The 21245-nt window shown below is 37.4% G+C and overlaps 1 protein-coding gene across 6 annotated transcripts in view; it reads left to right on the top strand.

Moving 5' to 3' along the window:
- Srgap2 (SLIT-ROBO Rho GTPase activating protein 2) overlaps positions 1-21245 on the top strand; it is a 228934-nt gene that overhangs the window by 135199 nt on the left and 72490 nt on the right. The window lies entirely within an intron of this gene.

The following is a 21245-nucleotide window of genomic DNA, read 5'->3' as shown; positions in this document are numbered from 1 at the left end:
TCTTAATTAAATTTGGGCATTTGAAAAGGGAGACACACTGGGCATCTTTTAGAACCTCAAGTGCCTATGGAGAATATTCCTGTTAAATATGACTGTGACCTACAGTTTCATACATGCTAGAGACATAGCTTGGGAGTTGGTGGATAGAGACGCCCAGATGAGAGGCCAGCTGAGGCCATGCTTTCCATTTCCAAGTAGAGAAACCAGCCTGGCACAAAAAAAAAAAAAAGAAAGAAAAAATACAGAAAAGCCTGTGGTTGCTTTCTGTCATCAATATGACTAACAACTGATACACAAATAATACTAGTTTGCACTCACTTTTTCTAAATACTATTTTTGTTAATTCTTTGAGAATTTTCTAACAATATATTTGGATCATAATCATACTTCCCCAACCCATCTAACATTCACCCTCTCCTTACTACTCACTTAACTTCAAGGTTTTGGGGTTTGTTGTTGTTGTTGCTTATTTTGTTTTGTTTTGTTTTGTTTTCTGCCATCTAGTCCAGTTTGGTGTTGCCTCTTGGGAGTACGGCATGCTCTGGAGTGTGGTTAACTTACCAGGACTCATATTAAGAATAACTGACTCCTTCTCTTAGCAGCTATTGAATAAATGTCAATAACTCCTCATCTAGTGATGGAATTTCAGGCCCAACTGATCTCTTTCTATGCTGGAAAGAGGTTAGTTTTGTCTGTCTTGAGCTTCCTAAGGTCTTGTACATGCCGTCAAAATGACTGTGAGTGCATATGTGCATCTGCCCTCTTGTCTGGGGAAAGCAGTTTCCTTGATGCTATCTTTGATATCTGGCTCTTATTATTTCTCTTCTTTCTTAAAGATACTTGAAGGACAGGTGTGGTATTGCTTTCTTCTTGCTGTCAAAGCTTATGGACTTTCTTTCCCTTATTTTCATCCAGTAAGGCTTATTTAAGAGGAGAATACATATATGACAAAATAGTGTAGAATAGTTAGTAGGTTCAAATTCCAGTACTGCATTTAGTAGCTAGACAAATTCCTTGACCTTTCTAGGATTTGGTAGCGTTTATAAAATGGAGATAGTGATAAAATTGTTACAATAGTTAAATGAAGTTATGCCCATAAATTAGCACATATTAAACACTGAGTAGAAGGTATAATTGTTGTTGGTTTTGATTGCTAATTGCATAATGAAGTCCAGATACTTCAGAAACTTACATTGATGAAAGGGAGGAAGACATTTGCATGAATAACTCTCATCAAGGCAAAGCAGATGTGAAAAGGGCTCTGCAGATGGCATTGGTACATAGTTGCTGAAGAATAAAGTTCAAGTAGTATAGGAAAATTTCATATGCAGCTTGCTTGTTTATTGAAGACAGTGAGCCGATATATACTAGGAAACACCCCCAAACACCATTCCTATAGCCTGGAAAGATTTTACTAATCATAGAACTTCTCATTCCCAGTTTTTGAAATTTGAAATTTATGAGGTAGAAAAGCATGTTAAGTACTCATGTAATGAATGAGCAATTATAAACCATTTTCTGAAGTGACTGCTCTCACAGGTCAATGCATTGACTTTTTTATCAGCACTTAAAAGGCCCTGGTGTGCTCTCTTGGACTACAGCCCTTTTTATCACTCTTGCTGTCTTAATTTTGTGATAATTATCTTCTTGTCTTTAGTTATATCTCCTAGTATTGCCTCTAAACAACATAGATGATTTTTCTTCTCAATACTCATATTATTCTAAATACTTTCTTTCTGAAACCATAAAGAACGTAAAGAAATTTTCTTATACTAAGCAATTCTCCAGTTCTTTAAAGATACCAACTGGGTATCCTATAATTTACTTCACTTCTAATGTTTTCTAAGATTAGCACATATTTTTACAGGCTAAGGGCTCAGTTCTATAGGACTGCCCAACTCTCTTCGGATGCCTGTCAAAACTTCAGCTTGCCACCTTTGATTCTGATGGCTAGACTATAAAATAAATTACCATCTATATGTTTGATCACAGAACTCAGGAAAACAAGTTACAGACCCCAAAATTCCATTTCATCATAAAAGACTACAATTTAGCACTGGACAAAATTTGCAATTTCGTCCTATTCTCCACCCTCCCACTGTACCCCCATGCATTCACCCACCTAGAAGCATCATTACAGAAGTGTATTAAATCTCTGGTTGTTGGTGAGCAACTCAACCAACTGCCAGCCTCCTTTCATCTCTCCTTTCTCCTCATCTGGAGCTGAAGGCATAACTTTTTTTTGCTTGTCATGGTTTATGAGATTTATTCCTGCTATTTTATGAAGCTCTGCCTTAACTTATTTTTATTACTATTGAGTTTTATTTATTAATATACTACATTTCTTTATTTGATCCTTGATAAGCATTTGAGCTGTTTTTTTGTGGTAGTTTTTTTGGGGGGGAGGGGCTTTTTTTTCCCCTTAGAACCAACATGAACATTGTCATATCTATATGCTGTCATACATGTGCCCAATAGCAAGATGAAATTTGAGTGGGAGTTTTAGTGAATGAAAACAGCTTTAATAGTTAATAGATGTAAGGGTAGTTTGTGAGTTTGAAAGAGAAACTAGAATAGGACATTATATGTAAAAGGAACAGGCTTCCAGATGTTTCAGCAGGAGAATGGTGGTGAATAAGGTGGTCCTCTAAACCACCAGGTTGAAGAATTGTTTGAAACAATGCTGAAATGAACCCTGAATCCCAGACTGAGCAGCTGGAACTTTATTCTGAGAGTACTTGGGAACCATGAAAGGTTCATTTTAGTTAAATAATAAATATAATCTACTGTTTTAAGAAAAGTATGGGACTGTGATTAATGGAAGGGGCAGTGAGAGCAAGCAGTATGGTAGCAGGAGGAATGAAAATAAAATTTGTAGGAGATGGTTTTCTCCATCTACCATGTGCTTTCTAGTGATTGAACTTAGGTTGACAGGCTTGGCAGAAGGCACTTTTACCCACTTTGCCAACTTGCTTGCCTCTCTGCCTTGTTTTTTGAGGCAGGTATCTCACTATTTCTGAAGCTTACCAGTTTAGCAATCCTAGCTGGCCAACAAGCCCCAAGGATTCTTGTGTCTCCACTTCCCCAATGCTAGAATTATAAGTATGTGCCATGCCCTGCACTGTTTAAGGCTTATTTATATGTTTATTTTTAGAGTTTTGTGTAGAATTCCTCCATTGGATGGAATTTAAGTCACCTAATGATCCCTAGGATTTGATTCTAGATTCTCAATCACTTAGCTGATTTCAGAAGATGTCATTTATTTGAGTTAGCTGCAATCTCCTTTTTATAGATTGTGGGCTTTGAAAATCCCCTGGGGGAATAAGAGGAACCATATTTAAAACCTGAGGTTTGTTTCTTGTTTTCCCAGAATGTCCTGAGAAGGAAACAACTTTAGAGCATAAATGTGGCAAGTCTTCATTGTTGCCAATATCCATTCATCCTTCCACATAAAGCACATTGCACGGGGTTTATTGGAAATCTAGAATTTCACTAGACTGGGTGAAGGCTACAAAGTAGTCTCTGTGTTCAATGTTTAAACTAATGATTGTACATTTAAATGTGCCATTTTAGGTAATTTAGACCAAATTTTATGCTTCATTAGAGCTACTGTCACATAAGAAGCATCTGCCATTTTAGAAGGCAACGGTGGTGCAAAAAGCCGAGCAGAACTTTCAGTAACTTGAAGGGCTAGACATACAGATTTGAAACTGAGACAAAAGAAGTGCTAGGCCCAATGGTACAGACCTATAATCTACCCTGGAGGCTAAGGCAGAATGATTTCAAATTCAAGGCTTGCTGTGGTACATAGTAAGTTCAAGGCCAGCCTGGACATCTTCATGAAAGCTTGTCTCAAAATAAATATAAAAACATGGTGTTTTATGTAGCTCAGTGATAGAATATTTGCTAACATACATGAATCCCTGAATTCAATTCCTAGTACAAGATGGTACCAAGAGGTGCAGGGAGACCAAGGATACTGATTATGATTCCACAAGCTTTGGAACACCACAGGAAGAACTTAAAATTAAGGGTGGGCTATAAGTGACTTCAGTGATCTCACAGAGCTAAAGTCCAGCTTTAACCCATCTTAATCTCTAACTGGATTAGGTGATCCATGATAGGTAATAGCTAGAATCCGATTAAAATCCTCCCATACAGAAAATACTAATTTATTTTTCATCATTGGTCATATACAGTTTTTGACTTGCAATTATAAGTAAGTATATGTGTAAATAGGAAACCAAAAACTGAGGAGCAATAGCCTTGTAGGAGACCCTAATAATGGTGTTAATCAGACACATGCTTTAGATTATGTTTCATTGCCTAAAAAATTAAATGATAAGAACAAAATTGTAAATGATAACTTTAAATGAATAAAAGATACCAGTGTAAAATCTGAAGCTATAAAGCTCTTAGGAAAACACATAAATATAAATCATCCTGATTTTGGATTAAACAGTAGTTTCTTAGATATGACACCAAGTAAGTAAAGAAAAGCAAAACACACTAAACTTCACTAAAATAAAGCTTTCTTGCTTCAAAGAACACTATTAAGGAAAAGAAAAGACAACCCTATAGGATGAGAAAAAAATATTTTCAAATCATGTATCTTATGAAGGGTTTGTATTTATAGTACATAAAGAAGAACTCTTAACAATGAAAAACAACCTAATTTAAAAATGAACAAAAACTAGAAGAAACTTTTCTCTAAAGGAGATCAGCATATGGCCAGTAAGAAATGTAAAGATCTCTGCACTGTTAGTTATTAGTGAATTGCATGTCAAAACCACAATGAAGTAACTTGTCATACCTACAAAAATAGCTATAATTTTAGAAAGAATAAAAGAGAGAAAATGAAATTTTAGTGAGGAGCTAGGCATAATGGCACATACTTATAAATTTAGTGTTTGAGAAGTAATGACAGAACTACCCAAAAAGACCCTGTATTTTAAAAAAATTTGATAATTCTGTAAAAGCTGAAGCTGAGAATTATCCTACAACTCAGCAGTTTCACTCCTAGATATAAACTGAAGAGAAATGAAAATATGTGCTTAAAGAAAAACATGTATAGAATACCATCATTTATATCCAGAGGTAGAAATAATCTGTGTTCATGAAGCAGTTGAACAAATATTAACAATATTTGTTTTTCATTTGTCATATTCAGTCATTGAAAAGAAAGCTATATGGGATAGGGAAGTATAGGAGCACAGGCTGATTAACATGTGCATGGCCCTGGGGTAGATCCCCAGTCATTATCATGCCCACAAAGAAGGGAAGTCTGCTCTATACTTAGAGGATGGGTAAACTCTAAAAATACTGTGTTGAATGAAAGAAACCAGATACAAAAGACCACATGCCATAAGATTCCATTTATAGGAAATGTTTAGAATATTCTAGTTCATGAAGACAGAGTAGATTAGTGGTTTCTAGGAGCTGGGGGAGGGGAGGAAAGTGATTACTAGCAGTTATGAGGGCTCTTTTAACATGATGACAGTATTCTGTAATTAGTGCTGACAGTTTATGAAACTTTTGTGTACATTAAAAACTATTGAATTTTTAATATTTTAAACTAGCAGATTGTATGTTTTATGAATTACCTATCAACAATAAAAAGAACACAACAAAATTTTATAATGAAAATGCAGTAACTAAAAGAAAAGCTCAGTGTATGGATTAAACAAAGCTGAAAAAAGAATTATCACAAAGATGGGCCATAAAACAGTAAACTGAAGATTGGAATGATAAAAGGATGAAAAATACAAAAAAAAAAAATCAAGCATGAATAGGTCTAATGTGTTTATTTGAAGTTCCAAAAGAAAATGAAGAGGGTAGAAAGAAGCATTAGTTGAAGAAAAATGGCTATAAATTGTCTACAACTAGCAAAGCTATTACAGAGTAAGAGCACATTATGAACTCAAAGTAGGATAGATACAAAGAAAGTTGTATATAGGTGAATTATGGTTACATTGATGAAAGCTATGACAAAAAAAGTCTTAAAGCAAAGGGAGGTGGTCAAAGAAGCAATCACAAAGTTAACTGCTGAGTTCTCAATAAAAACAATGAAAGGTAGGAGACAGTAGAAAGAATTATCTTTAAGAAATAAAGGCCTATCACAAAGACTCATACTGAAAGAAATAATAAAAATTTTTTGAGGTATGTTGTTACTAAATAGCCAAGGCTGGCTTTGGACTTTCCTTCTGCTTTAGCCTCCAAAAAATGGTGGGATTACAAACATATGCCACCATCCTTGACTCTAAATAATATTTAAATAGAATGCAAATGATCCCATAGAAGGTTGGTTATGCAGAAAAGAATGAAGAACAACAACATGTGGTTTGTAAACATTTTCTATTAAAAGGCAAAAGTAGTAATCTTTTGTAGGTTTTTAAATATATATAAAATTAATGGACAGTAAGGCAGCAATAGAATCTAGGTTGGAATCAGGAAGAAGTATTGTTAAATAAGTAGTTGAGGGTTAATTTATAGTAAACTTTGACAAGTCAAGAATTTACCCCATAGGCTGGCAAGATGCCTTAGTGGATAAAGGTACTTGCCACCAAGCCTGAAAACTGAGTTTGATTCCTAAGATTCAAGAAGTACAAGGAAGAGAACTGATTCATGTAAGTTGTCCCTTGGGCCTCCACATTCACATAATGGCATATGCATACACACTTCACACAAACACACATAAATGTAAAACAAGCAAACAAACAAAAATACTTTTTAAAAATAATACATATGTAGCAAAAAAAAATCCACAGAATCAACTAACCTGGGCCTGTAGGGACTCACAGAGTCTGAACTGTCAACCAGGGGGCCTACATGGGACTATCCTGGACTCTCTGCACATGTTACAGTTGTGCTGTTTGGTCTTTTTGTTGGACTCCTGAAAGTGGGAGCAGGAGCACCTGCCTATGGGACCCTATCCTCCTACTGTGTTGCCTCGTCTAGCCTTAATAGGAGAAGTTGCCTAGTCAACTTGTTATGCCATGGCTATTTGATATCCACCGGAGTCCTTCCCTTTTCTGAAGAGAAGTGGTGGGGGGGGGTAAGCAGGAAGGACTGAGAAGGGAAATTGAAGTCAGGATGTAAAAACAAACAGACAAATAAATAAATAAATAAATAAATAAATAAATAAATAGGGACAAAAGAAAAAGAATATATGATGTAATCTGGGTATGGTGGGACACACCAAAATAATCCTAGCACACTAGAATCTCAGGCAGGATGGCAAGTTAGGCCTGCCTTGGTTGCATGGTGAAACCCTGTAGCAAAAAGCAAAGCAAAACAAAACACTGAAAAGGGAATACAAATTTTAAGTTATGGTAACCACTAATAGAATAGTGTCACTACCAATCTAAGAGAAGAAAAACTATAAACCATAGGAAAAAGAAGGAAAGAACGCATCAGCCAATGGGTTACTTGGGCATATAGACTGGATTCTAGTTGTCAGTAGAGGAGGACTTGACCACAAAGGGTAACACCCACTCTTTTGGTGGCTGATGGTGTTTGAATTTTGGTCATGATTCAAAACTGCATTTGTCAAGACACATAAAACAATATACTAAATGAGGTAATTCTTACTGAATTATTTTTAAATAGTAGAGAAAAAGGAAGATAAGAGAGAGAGAGGAAAGGGGAACATGAACAAACTGGGTAGATTAGATAGCAAACAGTAAGTTAGTAGATTTAAACCTGAATGTATGATTATTTATAAGTATAAACTGACTTATGCAAATGAAAAGGCAAGTATAGTTTTCAATCAGAATTTTTTTCAATATAGTATTTGTTATATATAAGAGAATAGATAAAAATTGGATATGATGGGCCACCCCTGTAATCCTAACCCTCATGAACCTGAGGCTAGAGGAGTCCAAGTTAAAGGCCAGCCTGGGCTGCATCAGTTAAGTTCATGGCTTACCTGGCTGCATACTTAATGAGACCATGTCTGAAAAAAAAAGGAGAGGGAGAAAAAAACGAATACATTTTAAATATAAGGATACAGAATGGCTTAAATAATAGAAAAACATAACTAACAAATTCAGAGTAAATTTTAATGCAGAAAATATTATTAAATATGAAGAGATATTTTCTGGTAAAAAATAAAATTACCAAGAAGAAATAAAATGTCTAATAACATAGCTTAAACCATACAAATTATTCAAATGAACAGGATTTAGAGGAAATGAAAAAAAAATCAGTAAAAAATACTGAAAAACACAAGCTTGACCTTAATAACTTAAGAACTGTGTCCAGCAGCTCTTCTGACCACTGCACCACCAAAGCACTACTTGAAATGTAGAACATTTAAAGTCTAAGTCTGTATTGGAGAGGAAATATTGACGCTTTTGGTGAGACATCATATTAGACTAGTTTTGTCCATCACTGTCACACACACTACTGTCCTAACTCAGTGCTAGAGATCAACACCACACTTCAGGCTTTGTCCACATTGTACCACTGAGTTATATTTCTAGCTCCTAACTGGGTTATCAGAACGCGAACTCTGGCCATTTCTTTCTCGCAGTTAATGATTCTCGTGGAATGAGGTGCTAGCAAGAGAAAGTGCTATCCAAAAGAATATAGATTTTATAAAAAGTGTTCATGGGCCATGACTGATGGGAATAGCTGCACCTGTAATTAGCATGTACAAAGACAAGAAGATATAATCCACCACCATAGCTGGGGTTTCTACTCAGTATTCTAAACTTGGCATTATGTTCCTTTTAAGAGCCAACCTTGGCACCTGATGTGTCAAGAAAATGTTATATTCATGATTAAATCCCCTGGAGCTTCTTCCTTTCTCTATACTAGGATTTTAAGGCGAGTCAAGACTTTTAACACTAGACTGATTCCTGATGAATTGGCTTTACTGCTAAGTTCCTCTTTCTTATTTCATCAGCAGTTTTCTCATTTAGGCATTTCCTGTAGGGTGCTGCTGACTGTTTCATTTCCTACCAGGCTGCTTTCCTCTTCTTGGTGTTTTCATGCCAACTTTCAGATGAGCTCAGTTACCTCTTGTCCCAGCCCAGCCATCTGGGAATTCTACTTTCCAGCTCCTGGGATTTGTTATTGTAGGAAGGCATGTGCTTGCAAGCACCTTATTATTCTGGCTCTTCTTTCTAAACCATTGCTTGTTTGTTTTTTGTTTTGTTTTGTTTTGTTTTTCCTGAGCTCATTTTATGTCTACTGTATCCTCTTTGCCTATGTATATTTTGTTCCTTGTGTGTTCCAGTCTATGTGAAGGTAGCCAAAGTCACCTAGATATAGTTTCTATGCCTCTGATGTCCAGCCTTGGAAATGGGGTAGATCTTCACCTTCAGGAAAACTTTAATGAATGTTTTTGGAATGTGAGATCAGAACCTGAAGACATACAGTCTCATTCAAGTCATAATCCTGAAGAGTTATAGCAGTGGAGATTTGCCAAGACAGCAATTATTATAATGATAACTTAATAGTGCAGGCTTAGATGTGACTTTTCTTTCTGGGATGTTGTTTTGAACTTATTTTCTTAGTATAGCATGTATCTTTCTAAGAGGTTGGAACACACATAAGGAAATAATCAGACCGTGCCATTAAAGATCTTGAGAGAACAGGTGGACTTCGGTATCTCCACGCCTCCTATGCCTATTCACCTGTCCCAAATCCAGTGAGATTCAGTCTTGTCTGGATTATCTATTTCACTTAGAAAAGTAGGTTTCAGATTTTAGGGGAAAGGGCTATTTGTCCCAATGCAGTAAATCTTGGCTGAGTTTATTTTTATTATACAGAAGTATGTTCTTTTTCTAGTTTCTTCTGAGCTTTTCATCATGAAGAAATGTTAAATTTAGTCAGGGGCCTTTTCTGCATTGGTTTGATGCTCATGTGACTTCTGTCCTTAAATCTACTTATGTACTATATCATACTTCATGATTTCCATATGTTGAAATAGTCCCCTGCGGGGGGGGGGGGGGGAAACAGTATATATATTTATGTCATGTGTATGACCTTAATGCATTCTTGAATTCAGTTTGTAACAATTTTTGTATGTGTGTTTATGGGGAAATTGAACTACATAGCTTTCTTTATGTATTGTGTCTTGTCTGGTTTTGGTATCTGTGTAATGGTGGTTTTAGAGAAGGTTTGACACAGTGTTCCTCCCTTTCTGTGTGATGGAACAGATTGGAGAGCATTGGTGTTTGTTCTTCTTAAAAGGTTTAATATTTGGTGGTGAGTTCTTTTTAGCTTGGCACTTTAGTGTCGGTAGACTTTATTGCTACTTTATTATTACTTATTGTTATGGATTTGTTTAACTTGTTTGTATCTTCTTTCATTAATACTGGTAGGCTTGTGTAGGAATTTACCCATTTCTTCTAAATTTTTAGGAGCTTTTCATAGTAATCACTAATGAATTTATGGTTATCACTGGAATCTACAGTAACCTCTCATTAGCTAATGGTTTGTCAGTCCTGTTTATTTTTTTCTAAAAACCAACTCTTTGATTCTTTGTATTGTTCTTTTGGTGTCCATTTTATTGATTTCTGCTTTTACCTTCATTGTTACTTCATTCTTACTGTCTACTGCTTTGGGTTATGGCATGTTCTTGTTTTTTCTTAGGTCCATAAGTAAGTACATTATTAGGTTTAAGAGAGGGTTGTTTGTTTTTTGTTGTTGTTGTTTTGTATATTTTTAATGTAAGTACTCATAGCTATAACTTTCTTCTTAGAACTGCCTAAGCTATATCCCATATGGTCTAGTTAGCTATGCTTTTATTTGATCCTAAGAACTTTTAAATTTCTGATTTCTTATCTTAGAGTTTATTTTCCATACACATATTTTTAAATAATTTCTATGATTTTTCTTACTGTTGTTTTCTTGTTTAATTGTATTCTGGTGGGATAAATAACAATTATTTTAGTAAAACAATTATTTTTGTAAAACTTTGTGGCTAGAATGTGGCATGCTTTAGAGAAGGGTACATGGGATGCTGAAAAAAAATATATATATAGTGCAACTTTTAGAATATTTTGTCTTTATCTGCTAAATCCATTTGAAACATGGTGTAGTTCAGTCCTAAGACTTCTTTGATGGTTTTTAGTATGGATGATGTATTTAAAGATGAAACTAGAGTATTGAAATCACTCTGTATTATCATTGATTTGTGACCTATCTGACCTTTTATGTCCATCAGTGTTTACTTTATGAAACTGGGAGCTAGAATGTTTTTGCATATATCTTACAGTTGTATCTTCTTAATGAATTCTTTCCTTTATTAGTGTGCAATGGCTTTCTTTATCTCTTTTGACTAATTTTGATTTTATTTCAGATTTTAGAATAGTTATGCCAGGTTGTTTTCCAGCTACCATTTCTTCATAGATTCTTTTCTGTCCTTTGTCTCTCAGTCTGTATCTTTACCAGTATTTCTTGAAGACTCCGAGATTTGGATATAATTTTTAATATGTTTATCCAGCCTATACCTATTTATTGATAAGTTTAAGCTTATTATTGAAAGATATTTACTCATTTTTATAATTTAAGCAGCATTTTTTAAAATCGTGCATTCTAACACAGTCCAATTCAAAAATATACTAACTTGTTAACTGCTGAAGAGTGACGATAGGGAAATAGTAAAGTTCTTTTATTTTTCATTATTGAACTCTGATGCTTCTCTAAAAATAGTAAACTTTATACAAGACAAACACTGCAGTTGCTAACATATAATAGTCTTAAGTCTATGACAGATGTAAGCTGCTGGAGAAATCTCTCCATTAGTTTTCAGTGTTTTTATATTTTAGTGGCTTTGAGGATTTTGTTTGTTGTTTGTTTGTTGTTGTGTTTTGTTTTTAACATTTATTTGATTCTTTGTGAGTTTCACATCACGTACCCTAATCCCGCTCATCTCCGTCTTCTCCTATCCATTTTCACCCTTGCAACCTGCCCCTGCAAAAACAATAAAACACACACACACACACTCAAAGAAACAAAGTATAGAAAACATCTCATCATGGAAGCTGTAGTATGTCACAGTGTGTCCCACAGTATAACCCTCTTTCCAAACATCTTGCCTTCCAATGAGTCATTGGTCTGATTTGAGATCTCTGGCTTCTGTAACATCATCAATATTGTATCCTCACTGGGACTCCTCCTGATTAGCCTGTTGTTCCCCTGTGTCATGGAGATCCTGCAGGGTCAGCTGTCTTGCTCTCATGCCCTTGGGACCGGTTTACCCATGTCTTCAGACCCTTGCCTGTTGCCCAGGCAAGGTTCAGGGCTCGTTCCCCTGAGTGCTACAGCGAGTGAGGGAGCAGAGCTAGCTCTCCTGTTCTGTGCCCTCAGAGCCAGCTCTCTGGACTACCCTAGGTAGGGGACATTACCCCTGTTCTACCCATGCCACCTTGTAGCAGAGAAGTGGGGCAGCTCTACTGTGCTGCCCAGGTGCCTGCTCTCACAGGTGGCAAGGGATGAAGGGAGAGGGCTTTGGGGTTTTTTAATACTTTGTTTTTGTTTTAAAGACAATTCAACAGGAATCTGAAACAAGTAGTAGGATTTATAATGTGTTGAGTTCCTGATATTTCTTCTGAAATAAGACTCCCTGGGAAAATTTAGCTATACTCATTAACTTCTGAATAAAATTACTATTGGTGAGATTAGTTTTATGGTACTTACAAGCTCAAAAGATTCCAAACTTTAAAAAAAAAAAAAGCCAATATATAAATAAGCTTTTGAAATTCACGTACACCGAAGCAGTGTCATATAACTGAAACAGCCATTTGTTTCAGCAAATGCAAAGCAGAACGATTTACTGTGTAATGGCTGGATTTTTAAAAACTCAGATTTCTGTATCTGGCAGCTAGACTGAGATAAGAAAAAAAGAAATCCTTAAACTGAGATCATTCCATTTCTATTAATGTCTTTGAGATGGAAAGACTTACATTCTGGTAGGCTCAGATATCAGGTCAATGTCTATCTTTCTCAGCAGACTGTGAACTTTTAAACTCTCTGTTTTATATTCAAGCCACAAGTATATAACATATAATAGATATAACATATAATGTTCTATAAATATTTGCTGGTGGATTTTTTTTTTTTGTACATTCTCTAAAATCCAGCTGTCTTTCTGCCTTGCCAGAATCCAGTAATTGAGCCTAAATCTACTTTGAACTGTAATCAGCTATCTCAAGAGGGGAAGTTATTTAGCTCCTGTTTTGGTTGGTGGGCTCTAATCCTATCACTGCAACTTTAAATTTAGTGAGTTATGACTAGTCTTTAAAGAGTAGAACAGCATAGGAAATACAAGAAGGCGCTACACATAAAGGTTTTCATTGTAGACATACTGGATTATAATTTCAAAACTAAACATCCTTGCCTCTTGCCCAAATTCAGAATGTCAAAGCAGCTAGCCTTTCTACAAAATATTTGTGCTACAATGTAATTACTATTGTTGTTATTATTTGCCATACTAGAGATTCACCACCAAGGCCTTGAGCTACTAGGCAAGCCTTCTACTACCAAACTACACCCCCAGCACACTATATTTGTATATTGTATGGCTTTGATCTCCCAGAGTACAAGGTCCCAATAGAGCTCAACCATGCTAGAATCATTGTTGGTTTCCTCATCAGGAGCTGAATGGGAACTTGCAAGGCTCTTACACACAGGCAAGGAAATATGGTTGAAGGAAAATTCAGAAGGAATTTCTCACCTCTGACCTGCTAAATCACCACTCTGAATCCCTGCAGCAATAGCCCCCACTGCACCACTATTTGGTTTTTGTTTTGTTTTGTTCTGAACTAAGTTGGATAGGAGAGGATAAGTTACCACCATCACCTAACCCCCTTCTGAACCAAAATAGCCGGCTCCCTTGAGTCCTGTCCTAACCATTCAAAGCATTCTGGGCAAAGTGCCAGCTCAGGAAATTGACCTCTTTGAAATAGAGTGCCCCTGAAACCTTCACTCCGGATTTGGTGGCATGTCTCCTGCTGCAGAGCTTAATAGAACACTTACATCCCTTTCCTCTGTGATCTGGAAATGTCGATTCAGTTTTAAACCAGATATTTATTTTGAACAGTTAGCCTCCGATATATCTTTGAGGGTGAAGAGAGGATGCCAACACTGGTGGAGATCTGTGCACTTGAAAATTGGATTCTCTTTTGGAAAACTGCTGACACAGTCTCAATGTCACAGAATTAAATAACCCTGCTATTTCTACCTGCTGACAGCTTCAGCCTTGGGACCAACTGAAATTGGTTCCTACCACATGGCAGAAACATGCTTCCATAAATATACACATATACAAATAAGGAGAGATTTTTGTGTCTAATAAAAGTTTTATGGTGTAGATAGGCAAAATGCACTGGTCTGAATAAGTAGAAAATTAAAGAATCTGTGATTCTTCTGGTACAAACTAGTTTAAAACTCTTTTATAATTGGTGGGGTTTTGTTTATTTGTTCATTTGTTTGTTTTATTTTTAAGCTAACAGACAGTCCCATTGACATTCAGGAAATGTATTATTTTAAGAAAGTACAAAGATGGGGGAAGTAGCTGCAGAGATGGCTTAATGGCTAAGAGCACTGATGCTTTTCCAGAGGGCCATGTTTAGTTAGGTCCCATCATCTGTCAGCTCATAACTGTCTGTAACTACAGACCCAGGGGATCTGATGCCTCTGGCTTCCTCAGGCATCTGCACTCACTTGCACATACCCACATGCAGACACACACACCTACACATAATTAAAAATAATGATATAAATCTTTTAAAAGGGACAAGTGACAGTTCTACATCCAGGAGAGAAGACCACACTTTTTGCTGCCTTGCTCTTGGGTGGGATGGGGATGTGTACTTTGGGACAATGTGGAGATGAAGCTGTATGTTCCAGTTCTATCCAGTCCTTATCTGTTAGAAAAGGAAGACTTCTTGCTGGCTTTGTAAGCACACAGCTGGAAGGAGCTGTTGCAATCTTTTTTCTGACTACCCCTGCTTTAGGCAGAGTGTGGCTCCCACTCTGGCCAAAAAGGTTGTGATGAGTTTCAAAACACAAGATCCAGATCTGAGCATACCATCAGACTTCCTAGTCTATTGTTAATTGTGCCAGGTTTCTATTCTAAATTTAGCTACCTTTCTTTTCTTTTCTCCCCCCTCCCCACCAAAGATAACTATGCAAGCACACACACACACACACACACACACACACACACACACAAAGTTAACCACCCCCAGCTTCTGTTTGGTTTCCTGCAATGTTTGGATGACTCATTCTCTTCCAAGAAATTTTAAAGAAAAGAGATCCAGGCCCTGTGTTGGTGCACAAAGACTGCACTGTAAATTCCTTTTCTTCCCTGCCTAGAAACCCCTTTGCTTTTTTTTATAGAGAAGGGAAAGCTCTGCAGCCCTCATTGTCTTGTACTTGACTTCATCAGCTTTGTTGTTCCTAGGAATAAATGTGCTCCTTGTCTTTGGGTGGGGCTCCCTTGTAGCTTCCCAGCTCCTTTAACCCCTCAGTAGAGATCTGCACGGAAGCACTTCCTGAGGCCTTGCTTCCCCCACCCCCCAAAGGCATACTAAGGCTTCTGAGAGAGAGAACAGGTGGCCTTTTATCATCTGTAAAAGGAGACACTGGCCAGTTCTTGCCTCTCTTATGGGTCAGAATTGCTCATGTTAGGAGCTTTAATTGTGTATTTTAACTGAGCTAACTAGAACTAGCTACACGTATGTTCCCAGCCCAGCCAAAGGGAGTGGTAAATCTGATTGCTTCAGCAGCTTGTTCAAATAAACAGGGATAATAGTTTATTGGTCTTCCCAACTAATCAGAACACAAAAGGAAACATCTGCCTGTCTTAATTGCTATTTTATTGGTTAGACTTTCCCTTTTGCCCCCTCCCTTCCTCTTTCCACTCCTTGACTCTTATCTATTTAAGTCCTGGCTAAGCAACATAGCATAGGATTAGGTGCTGTCCCATTTAACGTTTCCCATTTTAACGTAAGGATGAGGTGAAAAGGGCTGGAAGGTTGGCAAGAGGAGCTTCTAGAGCTGGGAGGGTGGTCAGGTGATAGTGATACTCATGGTCACCTCTGACCTTGCTGACTCTGAGGCAGATGGGGGGCCTTCTACTTTCTTCACCTCCTTGGCCCCCTATTCCTTCTATGGAGCTCAGCCTACCTCACCATGGAAGGACTGCAGTATGAGTCATAAATGAGATGTATTTTCCCAACAGTTGAAAACTACTCTCTTCCCAGGTAACTGAATGAATGAAAGGTGCTAGGAATGGGAAATCTAGAACAGGGAAGATGCCCCTAAAGCTTTCATTTTTGCTAGTATCTGGGTCCTTGCAGAGAACTTGTGCATTGTCTTTTTTTTTTCTTACACTTTATGATCATTATCAAATATTTTAATCAAACATTTAGAAACTAAGTAAGAAATCACACAAATACTGCATCTCCTAAATTTAACATTAGAAACCCTGAGCTATGTTGAAAATGAATGATAGCCCTGAGAAGAGTTATTCTGCATTTACTGAGACCCTATGAGCTAGGATTCACTTTGAGATAAAGTTAAAAAGACTGAGGAAGAACAATCTAATGTCAAAGCTGTCCCTTCCAACATCATGGAACTCCAACATCATGTGCACTGCAAAACTCCCAGGCTTAAATCTTAAGACTTGGAATAAGTAATCATGACCTTAAATCTCATTTTGGTTATTTGCTGGTCAAATATCCTCAATCAGAAGCTGAGAGAAGCTGGATTGACTCTGTCAGCTTGGAAGACTAGATTGTATGGAGGCTAGAAGCTTCCAGACCTAGGCCTACAGATAATTAGAACAGGAGAAAAAATATCTGCACTAAGCCCAAGTTTTCTATTTGCACAGCTTGGGTATGGCTCTCATCTCATTCTTTCACCTGAGGAAATAAATGAGACAATTACACAGATTTTTAAATAGAATTTCTGTGAGATTAGGTGACTGTTTAGTGCATTGTCTTTTACTCTGCTCTGAAGCCAACCTGTTTGACTCTAATATGGACATACGATTAGAAATAAGTTGGAGCCACGAAGAAAGAGACCACCATTCCAATCAAAGTGTCAATAAGGCAAGACTTCTACTGTTGATCAAGAGTAAACAAGCACACAAGGCCAGGAGATATTCTTGCTTTTTATTCTAAAGCAGGTAGTAACTGCCTTTTCCAACTGATGGGGTCCCATCTCAGTCCATCATGATTTGCTAGTGTTATAAGAATCAACACAAAGAAAATAAGAAGGGGGCCAACCACTTAAGTTCCAAGAATGCAGTAGGCCATTTGTATGATTAGAAGCTTTACTGGGTAGGGGATTAAAGCATTTACACAAAGGTTTTACAGGCCAGTGGAGATAAAAAGATTCAGATTCTTTGTTATAAACAAAAGTTTTATGTGTTTGACAGAAAAGACTAATATGTAATGCTTCTTACAATAAAGACTAATATGTAATGTCTTCTTACAAGGAGACAGGCAAAACATCATGTTGAACCATAGAATGGTAGAAGTGGTGTCATAGTAGGCCTCAGCTGTCAACTTGACATAGACCTAAACAGTCAACTGGGAAGTAGCAGCCTCAGTTGAGGAATTACCTATGTCAGATTGTCCCTAGCATGTCTGTGAGACTTTTTTTCCCCCCACAAATCTTACCTCTGGTTTATTTGTAAAAACAGCATAGGACACTGGTCATCTATAAATAGTGTGTAGGTGGGTGTGTCACACCAGTCCATCTGTCTTCACATTAACAAAAGCCTTTCCTTTGGGAGCCTGAACTGGAGCTGAAGCCTTGGCCTTAGCCAGAGCTGTGGTCTCTGCATTGGTTTGAACCTTGGGTTTGGTTGGCAGAGCCTACAACCCTTGGCCATGTCACTTTGAATCTGCTTCCCAAGCTTGGGATGAGTGATGAAAGTCAGATGGCTGACTGTGTCTGAAGCCCTCTGGCATCTTGAGCTCAACGGCCTCAGACTTCACAAGGGCTTTGATGGCCTCTGCTCATACACTCATTGCCTTTCTGTTCTTTGCCTGCATCTTCTTCAGGCCTTTCTTGTGCTTCTTGGCAAAGCGCATGTTCCACCCCCTTAAGAGCTTCGTATCTTTGTGACCAGGGTTTCTTGATGCCATTCTGTGCCATTTGCAAGACTGGTTGTGTGTGGTATGGTTCTTGGACTTGGTCATGTCTGTGTGGTAACCCACAGCTCCCGCCCCATCTGAGACCAGAAGAGCTCAGTGAGACATTTTTAAATGGCCAATTGTAGAGGAGGCTTAGCCCGCTGTGGGTAGTACCAATCCTAGGCAGTTAGACCTAGGCTGTATAAGAAATGCAGCTGACTGTGAGCCTGGAAACTAGACAGTAAGTGGCATTCCTTCATGCTCTTTCTTCTGTTCTTGCCTTGAGCTTCTGCCCTGGTTTCCCTCAATAATGGACATTGACTGAGCTATAAGCTGTAAGCCAAACAACCCCTTTCTTTCCCCAAATTGCTTTTGATCGGTGTTTTATCATAGCAGCAGAGAAACCAAACTGGAACGATTAGAAAAGGTTTGAAACAGATGCAGAGGCACACAGCTAAACTTTGGGCAGAGTGTAGCTTGTCTTATGGAAGAAGAGAGGGGTAGAAGGACCCTGAGTGGACAGGAACTCCACAAGGAGACCAACAAAGCCAACAAGTCTGGGCCCAGGGAGACCTGCAGAGACTGATGCATCAACCAAGGACCATGCATGGAGAGGACCTAGACCCCTGCTCAGATGTAGCCAGTAGGCAACTCAGTATCCCGTGTAGGTTCCCTAGTAAGGGAAGCAGGGGCTATTTCTGTTTCTGACATGAGCTCTGATGCCTGCTCATTGGTCACGTCCTTACCAGGCCACAGAGGAAGAGAATCCAGGCAGTCCTGATAAGACTTGATAGGCTAAGGTCAGATGGCAAGGGAGGAGGACTCCTCCTTTTCATTGGACTAGAGAAGGTGATGGAAGGGTAGGGCTCAGAGGAGATGAGAGGGGGGCCTACAATCGGGATACAAAGTGAATAAATTGTAAAACAAATAATAAAATGAAAATTTTCTTTTAAAAAAGGAAGGTTTTTTTTAATAGTATTTTAGGCTAGCATATAAAGTAATGAGTTTCATCCTGGCATCATAATACATATGTGTCATTATATTTTGTTCTCTCTTGTTCCTCTCCCTTATAGTTTTTCATGTGTTCCTGTGTCCCTTGTTTACACTTGATCCAGCTGTTTCCCTTTCTCTACCCAGTTAACACCACTTCTGCTTTCTTATTACATGTATTCCATTACTCTATTTCCCAGCTCTCTTAAAAATCTCTTCTTCCCCTTTCATAATGCTTTCTAGTTTCATGACCTACACATGCAATTTTAAGTCTGGATTTTGAATGAGAGAACAAAGGCAGTGTTTGCTTTTCTGAGTCTGACTTATTTACTTATTTCATTTAACATTTCCCAGTTACATCCATTTTCTTCAAGCTGTGATTTCATTTTTTTTATGACTACATAAAGTTTTCTTGTGTATGTGCATCACATTTTATTATTCATTTGTTATGAACATCTAGGATGGTTCCCTTTCCTGAATATTATGAATAGTGCAGCAATAAACATGTATTTACATGTATCCCTGGTATATTTGCTTAAAGTCTTTTAGGTGTATTCCTAATATTGGTAGAGCTGGCTCATGCAACTCTGCTTTAGTTTTTGAGAATGCAGCTTTGTTGTTACTGTTTTCTTATGACACCATTTTAACTGGGATGTGATAGAATCTAAAAGTAACTTAATTTGCATTTCTCTGATGGCTAAGAATTTGCAAATATTTTTTCAAATATTTACTGGCCACTTGTATTTCTTTCTTTAGGAGCTATCTGTTCAGTTTATTAACCTATTTATTCACTGGGTGATTTGGGCATTGGGGTGTTTAATTTTTGAAGGTATTTGTAGATTGTTTACTTGGAAAAGACCTGTCTCCCATTCTATAGGTTCTCTTCACTCTGGTACTACTTATTTCTTTTATGCAAAAAAAAAAAGGTTTTTTTAATTTGGTGTAATCCACTTTCTCATTTTTAAAGATTATTTTCCTGTGCTATTAGAATGTCCTTGTCAATGCATATATTGTGGAATATCCTGTGTTTTTCTCTAAACATTTCAAAGCTCCAGATCATACAATATGAGGGGAAGACTTTCATTTTACAGAAGAGAAATTAAGCCCAGAGAAATTAACAAGAGCAACCAAATTATAGCAAATGCTGTGGTTTGAATATGAAATGTTTTTCATAGGCTCGTGTGTTTGAACACTTGGTCCCTAGATGATGGCACCATTTAGGAAAGTTATGGAACCTTTAGGAGTTGGAAATTTCTTGGAAGAAGCGGATCACGGTGGGGACAGGTCTTAAAATTTTATTGCCCATCTTTACAGCCTACTCAGTCTCTACTCCCTGGTCTGCCAGCTTCCCCATTTCTGCTACCAGACCTTCCCCACCAAAATGGAATGCATCCTTTTAAACTGTAAGCTACAATAAACCATGCCTTCCCTAAATTGCTTCTTGAAAGGTATTTTGTCAAAGCAACAATAAAAGTAACATATGCACAGCAGGTGATAGGAAAGCTGAAACCAGCAATAACTTTTATAGTTGCTAATTGAGGGTCTTTTCACCCCATTTTAAAAATTGCCAAATACAAAGCACATAGCTATTCATGATAGCAGTCACACCTATATATTCCATATATTCCATAATGAATGCCCTAATAGAAGAAAAATAAGTAAAGAGCTTAATAGTAAAGTGGGAAACAGTTTTTAAAATGCTCAGGTTCAGGCTGGCAAAATAACTCCGTGAATAAAGAGTTATTGCCAACAATCCTGACAACCTGAGTTTGATGGCCAGAAACTACATGTTACAGAGAACTAACTTATTCAAATTTTCTCTGCTCTCTCTCTCTCTCTCTCTCTCTCTCTCTCTCTCTCTCTCTCACACACACACACACACACACACACCTTGAAAGAAGCAGTATAATGAAAGGACTCTTCCTTTACTTTGAAAATGAGCTGTGATGAGTATCATTTAGGGGCTGGAGCTGCAGCTCAGTGATAAGAGTGCTTACCTGGTACCCATAAGACCCCAAGTTCAATTTCCAGTACAGAAAAGTTAAAAGTGTGCTTATGTGTTATAGGTATTTGAATTTTTGGTATTGAAATACAGTAACTCCATGATGCTGATCATTTTCATTCTCTGCATTCTTGGGCTTGGCTAACATTTGG

The sequence above is a fragment of the Meriones unguiculatus genome, chromosome 18, assembly GCF_030254825.1.
Source record: "Meriones unguiculatus strain TT.TT164.6M chromosome 18, Bangor_MerUng_6.1, whole genome shotgun sequence".
NCBI lineage: Eukaryota > Metazoa > Chordata > Mammalia > Rodentia > Muridae > Meriones > Meriones unguiculatus.
This window is presented reverse-complemented; position numbering and strand designations above follow the sequence as displayed.